At 53.6% G+C, this 16,969-nt stretch overlaps 1 protein-coding gene across 5 annotated transcripts in view; it reads left to right on the forward strand.

Moving 5' to 3' along the window:
- Window positions 1-16,969, forward strand: part of CTBP2 (C-terminal binding protein 2) — a 103,731-nt gene that overhangs the window by 25,232 nt on the left and 61,530 nt on the right. For 2 of the 5 annotated variants that reach the window (XM_059661759.1, XM_059661761.1), the window contains one exon: window positions 10,135-10,238. The exons of 2 other annotated variants lie outside the window; for them this stretch is intronic. The gene's annotated coding sequence lies outside the window, so the exon portion shown is untranslated. Of the gene's footprint in view, window positions 1-3,135; window positions 3,305-10,134; window positions 10,239-16,969 lie in introns of those variants that run through there. One more of the 5 variants, XM_059661760.1, reaches the window with a different exon arrangement.

The following is a 16,969-nucleotide window of genomic DNA, read 5'->3' on the forward strand; positions in this document are numbered from 1 at the left end:
CGGGGTCGCTTCAGGCGGAGAATTCTGACTTTATGGGACAACAGCATTGAGCGCCGGCCCGGAAGTCGCGTGGCATTCAGCGGAGGGTGTGCCGTGCGCCTGGGCTCATCTGTTTGCGCTTCCGGGAGCTGTGGTGGCCAGAAGGCTCCCCTGCCCTGAAGATGCTTGGAGAGGGAGGCTCGGGAACAGGCCGGTGCAGATGCGACTGCCCGGGTTTTGTTCCCACAGTGACCCTTCCCCGTGCGGGGACCTCCCGTGCTCTCAGCCTGCGTTCACGCAAACCTGACCAAGACCCGGGCCACCTTGGGTGTCAGTGGCGCTTTAGCTCGTAGTGGGGAAGTGACACCTGCCCGGCGGGTGTTTCTCTGGTCCTTGTCCAGGGACGGGGCTCTGGATTGACCTGCGCAGAAGGTTCCCCTAATGGGCGTGATTCTACAGTGAGCACACACCCAGCCCCAGATTCTGACACCCAACGCTGTTCTCTGTCCATCTCTGTGTCCATCAGTCTGTCTCCTTGGCAACGGTTCTCTGCTGCATTGTAGGCCTCACTCTGCTCCGCTCCGTCCCTTCAGCAAGTATCTCATTACCCGAAGGTGACTTGTCTGTGGTTCGGGGCAGGTATCCCAGAGGTGGGGGTGGGAACGTGAGGTAAAATGAATGCGTAGATCCTGAGCATACTGATCGACTTGTGTACCCCAAGTCCCTGTCAAGACATCGAACAGCCCTGGCCCGAGTGGGATGATTGGGTGTCATCTGGGCACCGAAAAGGTCTCCAGCTCGGTTCCCGGTCAGGGCACATGCCCAATTTCCAGGCCCCATCCCAGTAGGAGGCGTGCCAGGCAGCCGGTCGATGGTCCGCCCTCACATCGAGGTTTCTCTCTCTGCCTTCCTCTCTCTAACATCAATTACAATATTTTTAAAAATTATTTTGAAAAGATTTGGAACATACTCCCACTCCAGAAAGTCCCCTCATGGCCCCTTTCCAGGCAGCACCCACTCCTACCACATGATCACTTTAGACAACCACGTCTTTACCCCAGTACGATGACTTGTGCCTGTTTCAGAATGTAGTATATAAAGTACATACATGCACACATATGCTACACATACAGACTTACGTGTATGTGCAGTATCACATGGATATATATCACACCACCCATACCTTTCTGCAGAAGCTTTTTGTTTTTTATTAAATTCAACATGATTTTGTGGGTTTGAATGTTGTAGCCAGGACCAATTGCCTGTCTTCCTTTTCACCCGATGCGTCGTATTCCACGGGGAATCTGGTTACCCCAGTGCTTCCTCACCTGTGGACGGACACAGGCTGTGTCTAGCCCCTGGCTTTTCTGAATAAAGCTACTGTGGCCCATTCTTGTACATGTCTTTTTATGGACATATGTTTTCAGTTCTCTTGGATAAATTCCTAGACGTGGAATTGCTGAGTTGTAGAATTAGGTGTATGTTTAGTTTTATAAAGCAGCTATAAAATGTTACACCGTTGCCCATCGTGAAAACCGAGCTGTTCTTTAAACCATTCAGCAGAAGGTTGGCTTTCTGCTTGAGAGGTGGGGGGCAAGTGAGCGGTTCCTGCGCCCACAGGGAGATGCTTGGGGGAGAGTGCCCCGTTTGCCCTGCTGGGGGCGGCACCGCTCTGGAGAAAGCAGCCGTGGCCTCCGATGTAGACGGGCCTGCTTCTCCGCCTTCCTGGACCTCCAGCAGGAGGACTGGTTTTTCCTGGCCGGGCCTCGCCCTCGCCCTCCCCCACTGCCTCTCCCCAATGGCGGGAGGATCGCAGTCTTTGCCTCCTGGTTCTTTTCCCATCTGTGCCCGCCTTTCTGGCTTCATGGCGAGCAGAAGTTGGGTTTGGACTCACCGGATCACCATGGAGTAGTCGCACGTGCATTTCTAGTTTGTTTCAGGGCGAGGGGCCGGCTCAGCATGTGTTGTAGGTGGCTGGCTACCTGCAAGTCAGCCGCCCAGTGGTCTGGGCCAGCCTGCAACCCAGCAGCCTCGCGCTCCTCCAGTCCCATAGGCCAGTGCGTGGGGGGGTGTGGTTAATAGGGCTACTAATGTGGATTCTATTTTATCCCGCCTCTTTCGGGAAAGTCATCTGAGGACTCAACACAGTAGGGCTCTGTAAGGGGCGAGATTGGGGAAGGGCTAGAGGTGATCAAGAATGCAAGTACAGCAGCTGCAAACATCAGGCGAGTTGGCTGTGAACAGAGACGCTCTAAATGGAACAGCTCTCTGAGCTGCAGAGACAGTGTGTCCTGAGCTGCTCACCAAGAGGAGTGATTCACTGGGAAGCTGTGTCCTTAGGACAGAGAGGTCTCCGGCCATTGAGGGCTGGTGACAAATGTCAGGCTGGGTTCCTGCAACTGCTGCTGTGCCCCGTCCCCCAGGAAAAGCCAGGACAGACCCTGCGAGGTCGCTGCCTTCTTCTGTCGGCGCTGCTGTTTCCCAGGTGACGTGGGTGTCCGGCCCAGGGCTCAGCGGTCAGGGGCGTTTGCAGCCCCCGTGGGCACTTGGTGTGTGCATGCTTGCTGCCCACGCTGAACTGACCTGCAGCCAGTGGGGCTGGTTTTTGTGGAGCACTTGCTGTTTGCCTGGGGCCGGGGAGCAGGAGTAATGTTCCAGTGGGGATGCTGCTCATGTTTGCTTTGTACAAAAATGATGCTCGTATCCAGTTACTAAAATCATGGAGACATGGAGCACACCGTTCTCCGGGGTTTCCTAAGCCATTGGTGTTGACAAGGCTGCATTCCTCGTGTTGAAAGGAAGAGGAAGGCCCGAATATAAGGCTTATCTGTATTGAAGTGTTTCAGAAGGAAGATGGATCTGCTCTGCGTTTAAATATAGCACGTGTTTGCTACCGAGTTGTTGGAGAAGAAGCAATTGAGTATGTAGGTCATCGACTTGGGAAAATGAGTTCCGAGTCCTTCTTGTGTCTGAATAACAGTCTTACAGTTGGGCCGCGATGCTACGCAGAATTGGGTTACACAGAGTTCAGCAGGAGGTCTGGGAGGGGAACAGGGAGTCACAGGGGATACCTTCGCCCCTTAAGGCGTTGGGGGTGTGACTTGGTGCGGGGCCCTGCTGGTCGCAGCCAGCCTGCCGCAGTGGCACTCACCAGTCTCGGGTGTATGGAGAGGGGCTGGGTGCCGCGCCCCCACGCAGATCTGCTGGAGAAGGGGCGAGGGCTGTACTTAATCAGGATAAATGCCAGCGGCGTATTTTAATGCGCTGGATGCAGATGCAGTGTGCGGAGTTGCGTGTTTAAAGGGAACTGCCACCCCCTTTGAAGGTACGTGACATTTACGAGATCTGCAGCAGGAGATAGCTTGACAGCTTCGAATTATGTTTGAAAGAGTTTTTCTTTTAAGAAAGAAAATGATTACTTCTACTTTAAATGTCATTGCGGAGACATAAACATGTTTAATCAAGTTAGATATTTAATTCATGTAGAATGTAATTTTCATTCCCAGGGGAGAGCCCTGGTTATTTCTTTGGCAGCCTGGAGGCTGGGCAGTGTTGATGATTTGGATGCGGCTCGACTTTCTGCGTAAGGGTTTAGAGAATCTGGGGGAGAGCATTGACTGAAATGTGTCGTCGCCCGGACACGTACTTACTGGCACAGCTTGGGAGGGGGGGACCATGGTGATTGTCCCTGGAGACTCAGGATAAGCTCCTGGCGAGTGAATTGAGGAGTGTGGCCCTGAGGACAATAAAGGCAGAAACGGCACAGATGCTTCTGTAATTTCCTTCTTTTGGCTTCTTTGACTCAGCGGGGAGTTATGGAGAGGGCTGGGGTGACGTGCCAACAGCTCTCCGGGAAAGGGAGGCTGCAGGGGCTCTGGGAGGACAGACGCAGAGCCAGGACAGAGCTTTGGGTTGATACCGTGTGACTGGGTTTTGTCACAAATGCTGATGTGGGGTTTGAGGGCACCGGCAAGGTCCCCAGGCAGCTGGACAGGCAGCACTGTCACTGTGGGGCGCCTGAACTGGTGGTCTGCCAAGACAATCCAGAATCTTCTCCGAGGGAGCTGGGTGTTGGAAGGTGGCCAGCCCAGCGGAGAGCCGTGTGCGTCAGCCCGGGCTGGTCTTGGCCTGCTCAGCCTGCTGCCTGTGGTTTCGATTTAGCCAGGCTGGGTCAGGGAGCCCTGGAGTTCACTGCCAGGGTGCCCACTCGCCCAGCGAGGGCCAGCCCCGGGCCTGGTGTTCTGTGCCCCAGGGCTGCTGGGAGGGAAGGCGCCCTATCTGGGATGTGACCCTGGGAGCTTCGGGCCTGGCAGCTGGGAGGAGAAACCAGTCAGTTGTGCCCGTTCCCAGGAAAGAACTTACGTAGCCGGCGTCTTTGCCAAGTGCGGCGAAGGTCAGGGTTCAGGAGCTGGGAACTCTGCCTGTGGCCGGGAGGGATGGGCTCCAGGCCGCTCTGAGTCAGCAGGGCCCTGAGCACTAGTCCACGAAGAAGGAATCGTCCTGTTTATTGGTCAGCACTAGCCAAACCAACCAACCCCCAGAGGGTTGAGCCTACCTGTTACTTTGTAGCTAAATTTGTTACTTTGAAGCAATTGAAGAATCTTGTGGTTGTGAGGGAAGTGATGCCCATTACCTAGTCTCCCCAGGGTAACAATTTGCAAAATGATAGCGACATGACCAGGAAATTGACTGATTCACTCCACACATACTCCGGTGTTACATGTATTCACTTGGTACTTACTTCTGTGCAATTGTATCGTGGGGGGAGCAGGGGGCTCCCGTAGCACCACTGTGGTCAAGAAGCACAGAGTCCCGGCACCCCAGGGGCCCCTGCTGTCTGTTTGCAGCCACGCCCACGTCAGGTGGCCGAAACACATGGTTGTTTACAGAGCTGGCCTCCTTCCAAGACCCAGCTTGTTCAGAGAAAGTTCCAGAGTTGGCGTCCCAGTCCCCAACCCTGACAACCACTCATCTGTTTCCCGTCTTTGTTAAGACTGTTATATAAATGGAATGAGGTGGTGTGTAGCCTGTAGGGATGGCATTTCTTCACTCAGGACAAGTCCCTGTGAGATGCGCTCCCGTTGCTGCCCGTGTCACTACTTGGTTCCTTCTTACTGATGAAGAGGAGTCCATCCTTAGTTTTGGACTCAATTTTAGACCAGAATCCGGCGATGAGAAAACCCACTCTGGAGCCCTGAGAGTTGCAAAACAGCCCTTCCTTGCTAATGCCAGGGGTTGGGCATCTCTGGCCTCCGCTCAGCGTGGCCCATGGCTCAGCCAGCGTCCGTGGGTGGTTTCGAAGGCGTCGCGGCGCCGTGCGCCGTGTTGGCTCAGCTGGCTAGGAAACCGTCCGAGAGCCTCCTTCACTCCTGAGCTGTGCTGGTCTGGGTTGTGTGGTGCCCATGGACTGAAATATGTGGAGAAGCAGAACTCGGAGGAAGGGTTCCTCAGTGTCCCCACTTTGTTAGCAGGAGAGAGAGTTATTCAACCATTTTCTTTTTATTTGGCTTCTTAGATGTTTCTTTTATGTAATCACTAGTGGCCCAGTGCACGAAATTTGTGCACATTAAAAGGGGATTAATTAGAGGAAATATTTTAATATTGCTATTTGCCCTTTCTCTATAATAGAAGTGTCAGAGATGAAAGAAAATTAGTAAAACATATATGAAAATCTTCCCCCTGTCAGAGTTGGGCACGCTGCGGGACCCAGAGTCAAGTCCCTGCCCACCCGCGTGCACCTCGAAATCGCACGAGACCCAGACCCGGCCGGCCCCACCCCCATCAAGCCCCGCCAGGCTGGTGGCACAGCCTCAGGTCCCCCACCCTGGCCCAGCACCACACAGCCTCAAGTCCCTACTGATCGCTTGTTACGGGAACCCCACCTCCACTGTGGGCGCAGCCATCTTGTGATGGTGTGATGGAGTGAGGGTCAATTTGCATATTACCTCTTTATTATAGTATTGGCCACACCTCTCATTTCTCCCTAGGGGTAGGGTGGGGTCAGGGACAGAATCTCCTCTGTCATCAGTGGGGTTTGTGTTACCGATATTGTCAGCACATAGGTTTTGTGTCACTGCCAAGCTAACCCTGTGCCCCTGATCAAATGGGGTGTCAGTGGGGTGCCTGGCAGAAAGGCACTTAGAGAACACCTCTGCCTCCTCCATGCCCTCGTCTCCAGCAGGGAGAGCACCTGGGCAGGGCACTCTTCCCAGACACCCTGTTGGTTGATGGGGCTGTGTTCTCAGCATCCTCCTCTCCTTCCACCCCTTCTGGAAGGTTCTGGACCATTTCACAGAGGCGTGCATGCCTCGCTGGTGGTTTTCTTTTTTAACTACCATTTGGAGCCCGGAAAGGCCATTGCTGAGACACCGACAGTGTCTGGCTTGTGATGGGAGTTGACACCTATCCATTGTGGGGCCTGCATGTGCGCGGGGCCCAGCAGTCAGGCTGTCCTTCGAGCCAGACTGATGTTAAGGGGGCCCTGGTCCCCTGGCAAGGACTCTTCTCACTCCTCCGATCTCTTCAGAGTTAACAAGGTGGCGTCATGGCTCGGCTGACTTTCCTGCAGACATGTGGGGACACAGCCAGGCTTCTGGGAGCTGGGGGTCGGACTGCTCAGACCAGCTGCCCTCGCGCCACAGCCAGCTGGGCAGCCGGGGTGTGGGAACACAGCTTGAGTTCACAGAATGACGTTGTTGTGTGGGGGCTGCTGCTCATGGAGCCTCTATTCTTCTTTCTGTCAAAACTTGGCGTGTGTTGGCCTGATCAGCGGCACCCATTTACCGATTCCCTTCTGTGTTTACTTTTCCAGTCGTTTCCAAGGCTCCCTCCCCCCAACCTGGCATCCTCCTGTCTTGTTTATTTCTCCAGCAGCCTGCGGCCCCGTGGATGGCACCCAGCTCGGCCGCCCCTGCTCACCTCGCCCGTCCCAGCCCACTGGCTGTGCAGGGCACAGAGGTGGGAAAGCCGGAGGCTGGAGGGCGGAGCCAGGGACGCGGATGGATGGACTGCATCTGGGACAGCACAGAAAATAATCTGTTTTGTTTTTTAAAAAGTGACTGAGTGCCAAGACTTCCCTTAAAGTTTTCCATGCACTGTCCTTATATTTTAAGACGGGAGTTTTAAAATCTTGGCTGTTGGGTCTTTTCGCATTTTTAAAACATAAAGCCAGCTGAACATAATTAATATTACAGAATTTCCATAAACATTCTCTTTACAAAGACCGAGTAGGTGCAGTTTCTTCCTGGAGGGCACTTTTCTTACTGAAGTCGAAATGGGGGGAGGTGAGAGAGGGGATAGTGACATGTGGATTTGACCCTCCGCTCTCGGTGCCAGGTGGGCTGTGTTGGGCCGTGGGAAGAATGAGCTTTCAGTGTGGCTGTTTTCCCCCCGGAATGAAGGGTGATTGTTTCAAAGCTCACGGCTATGGTTTGGTTTTTGTTGGGCTGTAGCAAGTGGAGGGGATTCCGGGAGGGATCGCATGGCTACAGTCAGTGTAAATACCTCAGGTCTCACCTGTAAATCCTGTCACCGCGCAGGGATGGCTCACTCACTCCTCAGACACTGACTCCTTGGTTTTGCCGTATGACATCCAACCCAGGTGTCCGCGGCTTCGTGCCTGAGGGGCGAGGCCTTGCCGGGAGTGAGTTCACAACCACAGGCTGGGCAGCTGCATACATTCTGTGGAGCGAGTGCAGGCACCATCCCTGGCGACTTGGGCTTCTGCTCTCACAGGGTCAACCCCAGCCCTGGCTGAGGCACGTGCTGATCGAGTCCGCTGAGTCATCTCTGTGTCTTGGGCACCCCTGGGAGTCCTCAGAGGATCCTGCCGAGATCATCTCCCCGGGAACCCACGCAGGACCGCTCCACTCTGCACTGTCATCAGGCAGCTGCAAACGTCCGACCTTTCCCTACCTCCTGTCTTTTTAAGGACTTCTTCGACCTTCAGTAGCAGTGGGCACCCCTTTAACTAGTCTGATCATCTCCCAAGCCCTTTAATGCCCCCCACCCCTCAATCAGCTGTCTGCGCTTCAGCAGCCTGTCTGCAGCCTCTCAGATTTCTGTCTTGAAATTCCATTGAATGCCACCTCCTCTGTGAAGCCCTCTACACAGGCAGTTACCTGTTCCGGGTTAATTTTACTGGGAAGCCTCTCGGAGCAAGACTGTTCCCACCGCTAAGATCAGGTGGATGATAACATGTTCATCTGTCTTCAGACCTCTGTCTAAAAATAAAAAGTAATGTTACAGACACTTCTAAGTTTTACTTCATATATGTATGAAGTAATATTCCAAGTATATCAGGAAATACATACGTTTATATAATACCCTTACATATTTGAAAATTCACTGATTACTTAACGTACGTATCCATGAACATTTTCATGTCTACTGTGGAAAGCATCCCAAGTAGAAGGGAAAGGAAGCCTAGGGCACACTAGGACAAGCCATGCCAGCCAGGGACTATAAATCCCATTGTGCAGGTCGTTAAATATTTGGTTTCCTACTATGTTCCAGATACGGAGAAGCCCAGATATGAATAAAACGGGATCAGGGCATTTATTTAGCCGGTAGAGACTTAGAGATAGGCAGGGTAGCCAGAAGCCTGGCATTCAACAAGGAAGGTATTACAGAAGATACAAGATGGGTTTTGAAGAGTGCATAGGAGTTTTCTGGGTAAGCTCTCACCACCTCAAAAATGTGGTTCCTTGGCCCTAGTAGATGCTTATTTAACATAAAACTGTTATGTCAGAGGCTTGGGACTACTGAGAGCCTATACTAGTCCCTCCCTCCCTGGCACTAAGAGGCTGTCTCTGCCCCCCTTTCCTTGATGTAGAAAATTGGCTGTTTAAGGTGGTGTGAGGAGGGGGTGGCAAATTCCTTCTTGAACTTGAGCAGGTCTTCAGAACCGCTCCTGCCACCGCTCTCCTGTCCTCATGAAGGAGGACCTGGCTGCGTCCGCCCGGGGTGTCTGCCTCCTTATGTTAACAGGACACAGGACTCTGGCTTTCGTAAATCGGGAGTCGGGGCCTGGGAAATCCAGGCGTTCCTCTCTGATTTGCTACATGATCCGGCAGGATACGTCACAGGATGGATCCCAAGGCTGTTTAAAAGAGGAGAAACTATAATAAGAAACTCTAGTTTCCTGAGATTTGAATGGTTTGAAAGGTAGAGTGTGGCTGAGAAGTTGGTTAGAGTAATGTCACACATTTTAAAAATATTAGTCATAGGGATCCTGATCGATTATGAGGTGGGGTTGGCAATGGCCAGCATTGGCCATAGCCATTCCTTTCCACCAACCACACCAGCCCTCTCTCACAACACAGACACTCCAGTTGCGTGGCAGCCCAAACGTTGAAAGTCAGTGTTCTATGGAAAAGCCACAGCAAAGGTACCTGGCGCGCCTGCTGCCCAGGTGTTGGCCCTTTCTGTGTGCCTTCCCGCCTGCCGCAGGGGAGCCCTTCCCCTCTGGCCCCTGCCACTCACTCTGTGTGGACAGGAAGTGGTTCAGATGGTGCGAAAGGGCCCATGCAGTTGCTCTTCATTCCATGTACCGGAAAATAAATGTGAGTTCTGTTTAATGCATCACCTCTTTTCATATTGCATTTGCCAAGAAAGTGCAATTTTATTGAACATTAGGATTGAATTCTTAACTGAGTAATCAATTTTAGTAGTAAGTTAAAATGCCTTCTATTAATGGACGACTGCAACCGTTAATCAGGGTTACAGTGGATTAACGGTTGTCAGCATTTATGCTAATGGCGCCGGGGCAGGGTGGGCCTGGGCCTTGCCGTGTATCACTCTGCATTCTGCACACAGTGGGCGATACTTTGTGCCGCGCTGTTGACTGCGTGGCGCCCCTGCTGGCTGCTTGGAGACGTGGTGCCGTTTTCACGGCCACGACACGTCACCTTCTGGGTCGGCACGCTGGCTTCGTGTCGGGAGAGAGGGAAACGTTCATTTGTTCTGCTGCTCCCCTGTTTAATGTGATCTGCGCTGTGACTAAAGCAAGACAAATAGTATTTTTAATGAAACCGTTTAATAACCTCTGGAAGCCGGAGTCGAAGGCACTGGGAAAACGCAGTTCAAGGGTGGCTGGGTGTAAACAGCACAGATTCCCCGGCTTCCGTTCCACTGACCCGGTCCTTCTGCTTTCAGGGTTTCATCACCGTAAATGGTTGTGAACCAATGAAGCTGGATTCCCTTCAAGAGACGGACAGCCCATCGTGTGGACTGTAGAGCTCGTGGACAGATTTATTTGGGTGAGTTACTGTAAAGTGCCTGCAGGTAACGGTTCAGGCTTTCTAGAGCCCCCTTCGGAATGTGTTTTCAATTAGTGGGTGACTATGGATCGCCGCAGCCTCTGGGAGTTTCATCGGGGTGTCTAAGAGCAGGGCCACATTGATTGCCGTTCAATTAATTGCATCTGGTATTTTCATTTATCAGAAGCAAAATACATGTAATTAACTCTGAAGCAATATAGTTCCGTGTGAAATGATTGCTGTTGCTGCTATAAAGATAAGTCAGCGGGAATGCTGCTGCTAGGAGCGCGGGTCAGAATGGGAGTCGAGTTCGGACTTCTCGACACATTAATTACAAAGAATAAAGATGAGTTAGGGAGACCGCCTCGACCCCCTCGAGTCGTCTGCACAGTGGTGGGTGCGCTTCCTTAGGGCACCCGCAGCCTGCTGGCCAGTCTTCCCGAGCTTACACCCCCATGGCCAGCCTCGAGGCGGCTTGAGCATGGCTGGGCGGGTCCTGGCCGCAGGGACGGGCCAGCTCTGGCTGCACTCACGGGGCTGTGGTTGAGAAAGCATCGGTGATGGAGTCCGCCCTCCACCCGGGGCCTGGCTTTAGTTTCAACACCTTGAGCCATTTTTCACAAAACCTGGCTTGTCCTGCAAGTGGCAGCTCTTGGAGTGATTGAGTTTTACCGGCTTTAAAGCATGTTTCTTCTTGAGCTGACAGCATCTTCACACAAGAAGGAAGAGCGGGTGAGCACATTTCCTCAGTCTTTTTCGTTAAGCCCTTACACTTGCTCCCCAAAGTGTAAGTAGGATGAAATCTCCATTTTAAGGGAAGGTCAAGTTCCCCGCCGTGGCCTCTGTGTTCCTCGGAGCTGGGAGCGCCAGGGGCAGCCGAGCTGAACCTCAGGCTGAACCAACCAGCAGTGTCTCGCGGTCCCCACGTCTCCCTCCATTCCGCACTCCATGGAGGAGTCAGCTGGGGGTGCCGAGGCGCCTGCCTGGTCACCGCAGTCGCCTCTTGGAGCCATCTGGAGCCGAGCTTGTGGATTGAGTAGTTGGACTGGGGCGGTCTCAGAGCTCCCCACCTGTTCAGGTTGAATGTAGAAGCCAGGACGCCTTTCCTAGGGGTGGCCTGAGCGGTCTTGCCCCGCCAAGAGGCCACAGCGGAGCGTGACATTGCCCGAGGACCACTTATCAGAGCAGACTAACCTGCGCCCTCCAAGAACCTCAGCATTGGAGGAGACGAGAGACTAGAAAGCCAGGGCGCATTTTGGGGGAGGCATGGGAGTATTCGCTAGTGAGTCATGATGGTCCCTCGCAACCAAACAATCTCCCGCTGTGCCTTCCAAGGCCAACCTGCCTTTCTTCCTGGCCCTCACCTGTGTTCCTTCAGTTAGACCCTGTGCATGCTGGGATTGGCCCAGGTCTCTCAGAGACATTGCGGTGCAAAGTCTTGGTGGGTCTAGCTTTGGTGGGTCTCCGTTCCAGTTTTGGGGTGCTGGGTTTGAAGGTGTTTTCAGGGGTGATGGAGATAAATCCATCGGACTCCTGTGGGCCCATGGAGTCTGCACATTGGCTGTGCCCCGTGCCCGAGTTCTTCCCAGGAAGGTGTCTGAGGCTCACCTGCTGCTGGAGGGGCGGGGGGACTCTTGTCTGGATAGCCCAACCTTGAGAGCAATGCTCAGTACATTTCATAGACACAGTGGGTTGGAAAACTACTTCCTCTCAAGATCCGAATGTGGAAATTGATAGTGCAGGGATGAATGGGCTTTTAAAACATTGACAGTGGTTGAGTAATAGCATCTTCATTTGACTCAGCCTGATACCTGAACCACTGTGGGATCTTGTGTAGCGGAGGTCCCGATCTCAGAACGCTGACATTGTGTAAATGTGTCCATAGCAGAATGAAAGCGCAACACGCCTCCTGATCAGGTTCTTGAGCCCCGAGCGCCCTGCCCTGCCAGTGGGCTAACCTGCACCCCTGACCACCCTGGCCTGTATTCACAGGGGAGCGTTCTCAGGTCCCCAGAAACTACCTCTCTCTTCTCTATGACTCATCACTCTGGCCAGGAAGGTGTACCCCACTTTTGGGATGGCCACACACAAAGCCCTGCCTGTAGTCGATGCATAGCCACACCAGAGGGGCACCTGGGGTTGCCTCAGCCTGGGGGCTCACCTGCTGCGTCCTGGAATGGACGGGCCTTTTAAACGCGGGCGAGGAGGACAGGTGAAGTCGCAGCCCTGAAAAGGCCGGCCGGGGTGCTGGAACCCTCTGCTTCACTGTTGTCATCTTAGTGATGTTGAGTATGTCCTCACGTAATAGCTTTGTGTAAGCCGATTATTGTAGACGTGGTATTTTGGAATGTGGCTTTTTTTAATAACTCCAAATCAAACACCAGCTTTCTCCCCAGAGAGGCTCCCTCTGCGCACCAGTGAGCGGTGACAGACTGCGTTTAGCCCTGCTCCTACCACCCGTTCTCACTGGTTCCTTGTTACAATCGCTCTGGTTTGCCCGCTTCTCCTGGAGCTGAGCTAGGTCTCCTGGGGTCATGTGGGTCATTGTTTGTCTTGTGCTGTTTTGTTATTGAGCATTGATATTTATAGCGGCTCCCAGTTACCTTGTAGTTTTAACAAAAGCACCAGGAAAAATCAGTGCTTTTTGTTGAATGTCTACAAACGAGTGGAAATGGAAATCAGAGCCCTGGCTTTGTTCTGTGAGGTGATGGTGGGTAGTGGCGGCTGTGGTTTGGCAGAGACACCGCCGAGCATCCGGCCGCCTGCACCCAGCGAAGCTCACGCGCTGTTATTTTGACAGGTCGCCATCGCGCCCGCCTCGCAAGGCCCCAGGGAGAGGCCACCTGAAGGCCCCAGGGCGCTGCGAAGGCGCTTGGTGGGCACAAGGGCCTTGCCTCCATCTGCCATGGGGACCAGGCTGTGGGCCATCGGAAACAGGCCTTACCCAGGCCAGCAGGCATTAGGGCCTCAGCCCTGTTTCTGCCAAGACAGATTCTTTCTTGAAAACAGAAGGGAGAGCATTGCCTGACTTCAGAAACAGCACCCACACCTGCTGGCTCTGGCTGTTGAGGTGCAGAGGCCGTGCTGGTCCCACCTGTGGCCTCTCGGCCTGCACTGGGCCCTGCGGTCCTGCTCCGTTCTCAGCCACAGGCACCGATGCCCACATGTAAACCACAAACCAGAGGCCGACACCAGGCCCCTTCATCTGCAGGGGCAGGTGCCGGGAGCTTCGGCCAGGTCCTCAGCAGTGTAGCTGCAACAGTGCGGCACTCAGCTGGAGGGACCCCAGCTGGAGCAGGGTCTGGGTTCTTGGGATTTTATTCCTGAGGTGCAGGTCCAGGTTCACGTGGGAGCCGTTTCCTGGGAGGAGCTGACGCAGCCCTTCTTTCCTCCTGGCGAGGACCAGAGGGGTCACCCGTCCTGTCCCCTCGTCCCGGCCACACAGGGCCGAGCCCCCAGCCCAACGCCTCCGGTGGGCTGCTCTCTGCTCTGTTGGTTGGTCCCTCCTCTGCCCCGCACAACTGCTGGTTCTAATCGGTTGATTTACCAGCCAGGGAGGCGCAGAATCAAAGAGAGGGTCTGAATTTTCACTGTCATCCCGGGGCCTGGAGTCAGCAAGCCTGCCTGGACTTCCCGGCTTCCGGGCCAGGGCGGGTCTCTGCTGAACCGCACTCCTCTGCGGGCCCTGAGTGGGAGGAACAGTGGTCTTCTCTCCCCTGGTGGGTGGCGGGGGGTCATTATTGAGCACCCCCTCGAGGTGTGATGCTGGGCAGGCGGGAGGTCCACCTCTTTTCCAAGATTTTTATGGTGCTGGCTGGGACCCCGTTTTATTAATGAACATGCAATGCTCAGATCACTGCACCCAGGTTAGGGGACCACCAGAGGCAGAGGCCCGAGGACTGATGGTCATGGTTTCTGAGGCTTGCAGCATGCATGTGTTAAAGGGACGGGGAGGGGGGGGGGGAGTGCTGCCAGGGTCAGGGCTGCCCTTGTTGCAGGAAATGATTATTTTCTGTTTACTGTAAGTTTCAGGTTGATGATGTGGACGTGTGAATGGGTAGGAAATTAGCTTTCTCGAAAAAAAAAAATGTTGGGTCTCCAATCGGGTGTGATTAATGAGAGGAAAAGGTTGTGTGTGTGTGTCTTTTTGTTTGGTATATCTTTGCTACCGCCACTGCAGTCACTGCTCCCGGCACGCATTAGACCAGTGGCATTCTTGCTAACATGGTCTTCGTTTTAGGCGGTTTCAGTTTCTACTTCCATCTAGGTCAGCGGTTCTCAACCTGTGGGTCGCGACCCCTTTGGAGGTCAAACGACCCTTTCACAGGGGTCACCTAAGACCATCGGAAAGCACGTATATAATTACATATTGTTTTTGTGATGAATCACTGTGCTTTAATTACGTTCAATTTGTAACAGTGAAATTGGGGGTCGCCACAACATGAGGAACTGTATTAAAGGGTCGTGGCATCAAGAAGGTTGAGAACCTCTAATCTAGGTTCTTACGGAGGGACACACACCACCTACCGGGTTCGAGTAGCAGCTTCCTCAGCAACAGATGCTAAAGACCCACTTTACAGCCCAAGAAACCATCCATGTGGTACTGATGGAATCTGGCTTCTTTGAGGTTTTTCATCTCTAATTTCTGGGTCCCGATGTAGTTAGTGCCTTTTCTGAAGTAAGGCTGAGAATTGCGTTGTCCTGGTGGGAGTGTGTCCCCACGCCTGTTGCCCATGGCTCCCTCCTTACCTGGCTTCTAACACCCACAGAACACATGTGCTTTATTTATTGATTGACTCATTTATTTTTGGCAAACGGCAGCTCCCACCTGGCCCCGTGCTGTTAAAAATACAGCCTTCCTGGTGAGCTGAATGCATTCTTGCCACGTAGCAATTAAGATAATTCCCCTAGACTTGTACCAGTTAAGGATAAGTAGGAGGTTTTAAAAGAAAGTGCTGCGTAATTGAACGGGTTTTGTGTGGGCACATGGGTAACACGTGAGAATACCTGCCCTGAGCGGACTCCTGCGTAAGCAGGTAATAAAAGGGCACATTTTCCTGTGCTTCTCCTGAGAAGCAGCCGAGCGGTGACATTTATACATATTTCATGATGCGGTTTCCTTAGGCACCGGCAGCAAACAAATCAATTTCTCAGCAGTATACTATTTAAAAGAACAGCAGCAACCTGCGGGGTGGGCTGCAGAAGCCGTTGAAGTTCATTCTATGTGGCAGAAAGATAGAACAATAGGAGATAAATGTGTGGGGATAAAAAAACAAACCAAGGATGCACAGCAGCCCTGGGCGTCTGATTACGGCGTGTAATTTCCATGTCTTCATAAATGTGTCCTAAGAACAGTGCTCCCACTCGGCGCCCCCATTGCGCTCTTCCTCCAGGCTGAGGATCAGATGTCCCCGTGAGCTTCCCTCCCGTGGGTCTGTCGGGAGTGGGCCTTGATTTATTGGACGGTATTGCACTGCCGTTTAATGTAGGAGATTTGCAGGAAACGTGGCAAAGATATCAGGTTCCGGTGCCCAGTAACTCGACACCTTGTCTGTGGCCGCCTCCCCTTCCGCTCAGCTATACATTGTTTAACTGAAAGGAACCCTTTGTTGGTCTGGCCCCGTGTAACCTGCGCCTCCTTGGAAAATTCAGCTGAAGCTGGGCAGGGTGACTGGTTTCCCTGGTCTGAGGAGGAGGCAGAGCCCCCAGCGGCCTGGCGCCTCCGGAGGGCGCTGGGGGCTGGGCGGTGCAGCTTTACTGGATGGCCCCTTGGTCACGGTGACCATCGCCCCGCCCCTTCTGCAGCCCTGATGGATTGCTTCCACAATGCAAGGGTGCAGGGGCGAGGTGTTATGGGGACAGCACTGTACGAGGGCAGGTTCTGTGTCCTGGGGGGTCTAGATCAAGTGCCCTTGGCCTCATCTGCATCTTAATATCGGTAATCTACTGGAATTGGTTTTGCTGGGTGTCCATCGCCCCTCTGGCACATTGGGGTCCTCCCATGAGGGCGGGAGGGTGGGAGCCTTGCTCGTTGATAGCACAGAAACCCGGGGTGCCAGTCTCCTGGAAGACACTGAGTGTCTGGCTCCGGGGTGAAATTAATGAAGGTGATGTAAATGAACTTGGATTAAGGAACAGTGCTCTGTTAGCCTAGAACTTCCTAAAGCGGCTTCCCCAAGCTCCCTGTCGGTTGCCCTCATGGTTGCCATAATTTTATGTACATGACCTGCACATCAGGAAAGACACAGCACTGTTTTGAATGAATGGGACCAGGGTGGTTTGGCGTGGCTGGGCCCATCCCAGCATCTGTCTGGAGGGCAGGGCTGGCGACATTAGCCGGCAGCGTTTTCTGCAGACAGAAGGCAGCCCAGCATGTTGCACTACCTGTTGGGGAGGTGCGCGTGTTCTGAGATAATGAAGCATAAATCGTGAGCTTTCCCGGCCCTGAGCAACGGTGTGCCTCTGAATCCCCTGCCTGCCCACAGGGCTGGGCGTTTGAATTTCGTGGGCCTTGGGGACCTGGCTGTACCCTCCTGTCTCCTGGGGGTGTGGTGCTTGCAGCCTCCTGGGCGAGGGCTGCATCGGAGCTGGGATTCTGCGCGCTGCAAGGAGGCCCACTGGCTCCGGCGTCCATCACCCCGGGTCCCTCGGGATGAAGGACAGATGGCCTGTGTATCAGATTCCTTCATGGGCCCAGCATGGTGGCCGCCTCCTCGCCTGCCCTGCAGATT

The sequence above is a fragment of the Myotis daubentonii genome, chromosome 13 (genome assembly GCF_963259705.1).
Source record: "Myotis daubentonii chromosome 13, mMyoDau2.1, whole genome shotgun sequence".
NCBI classification, from domain to species: Eukaryota; Metazoa; Chordata; class Mammalia; order Chiroptera; family Vespertilionidae; genus Myotis; species Myotis daubentonii.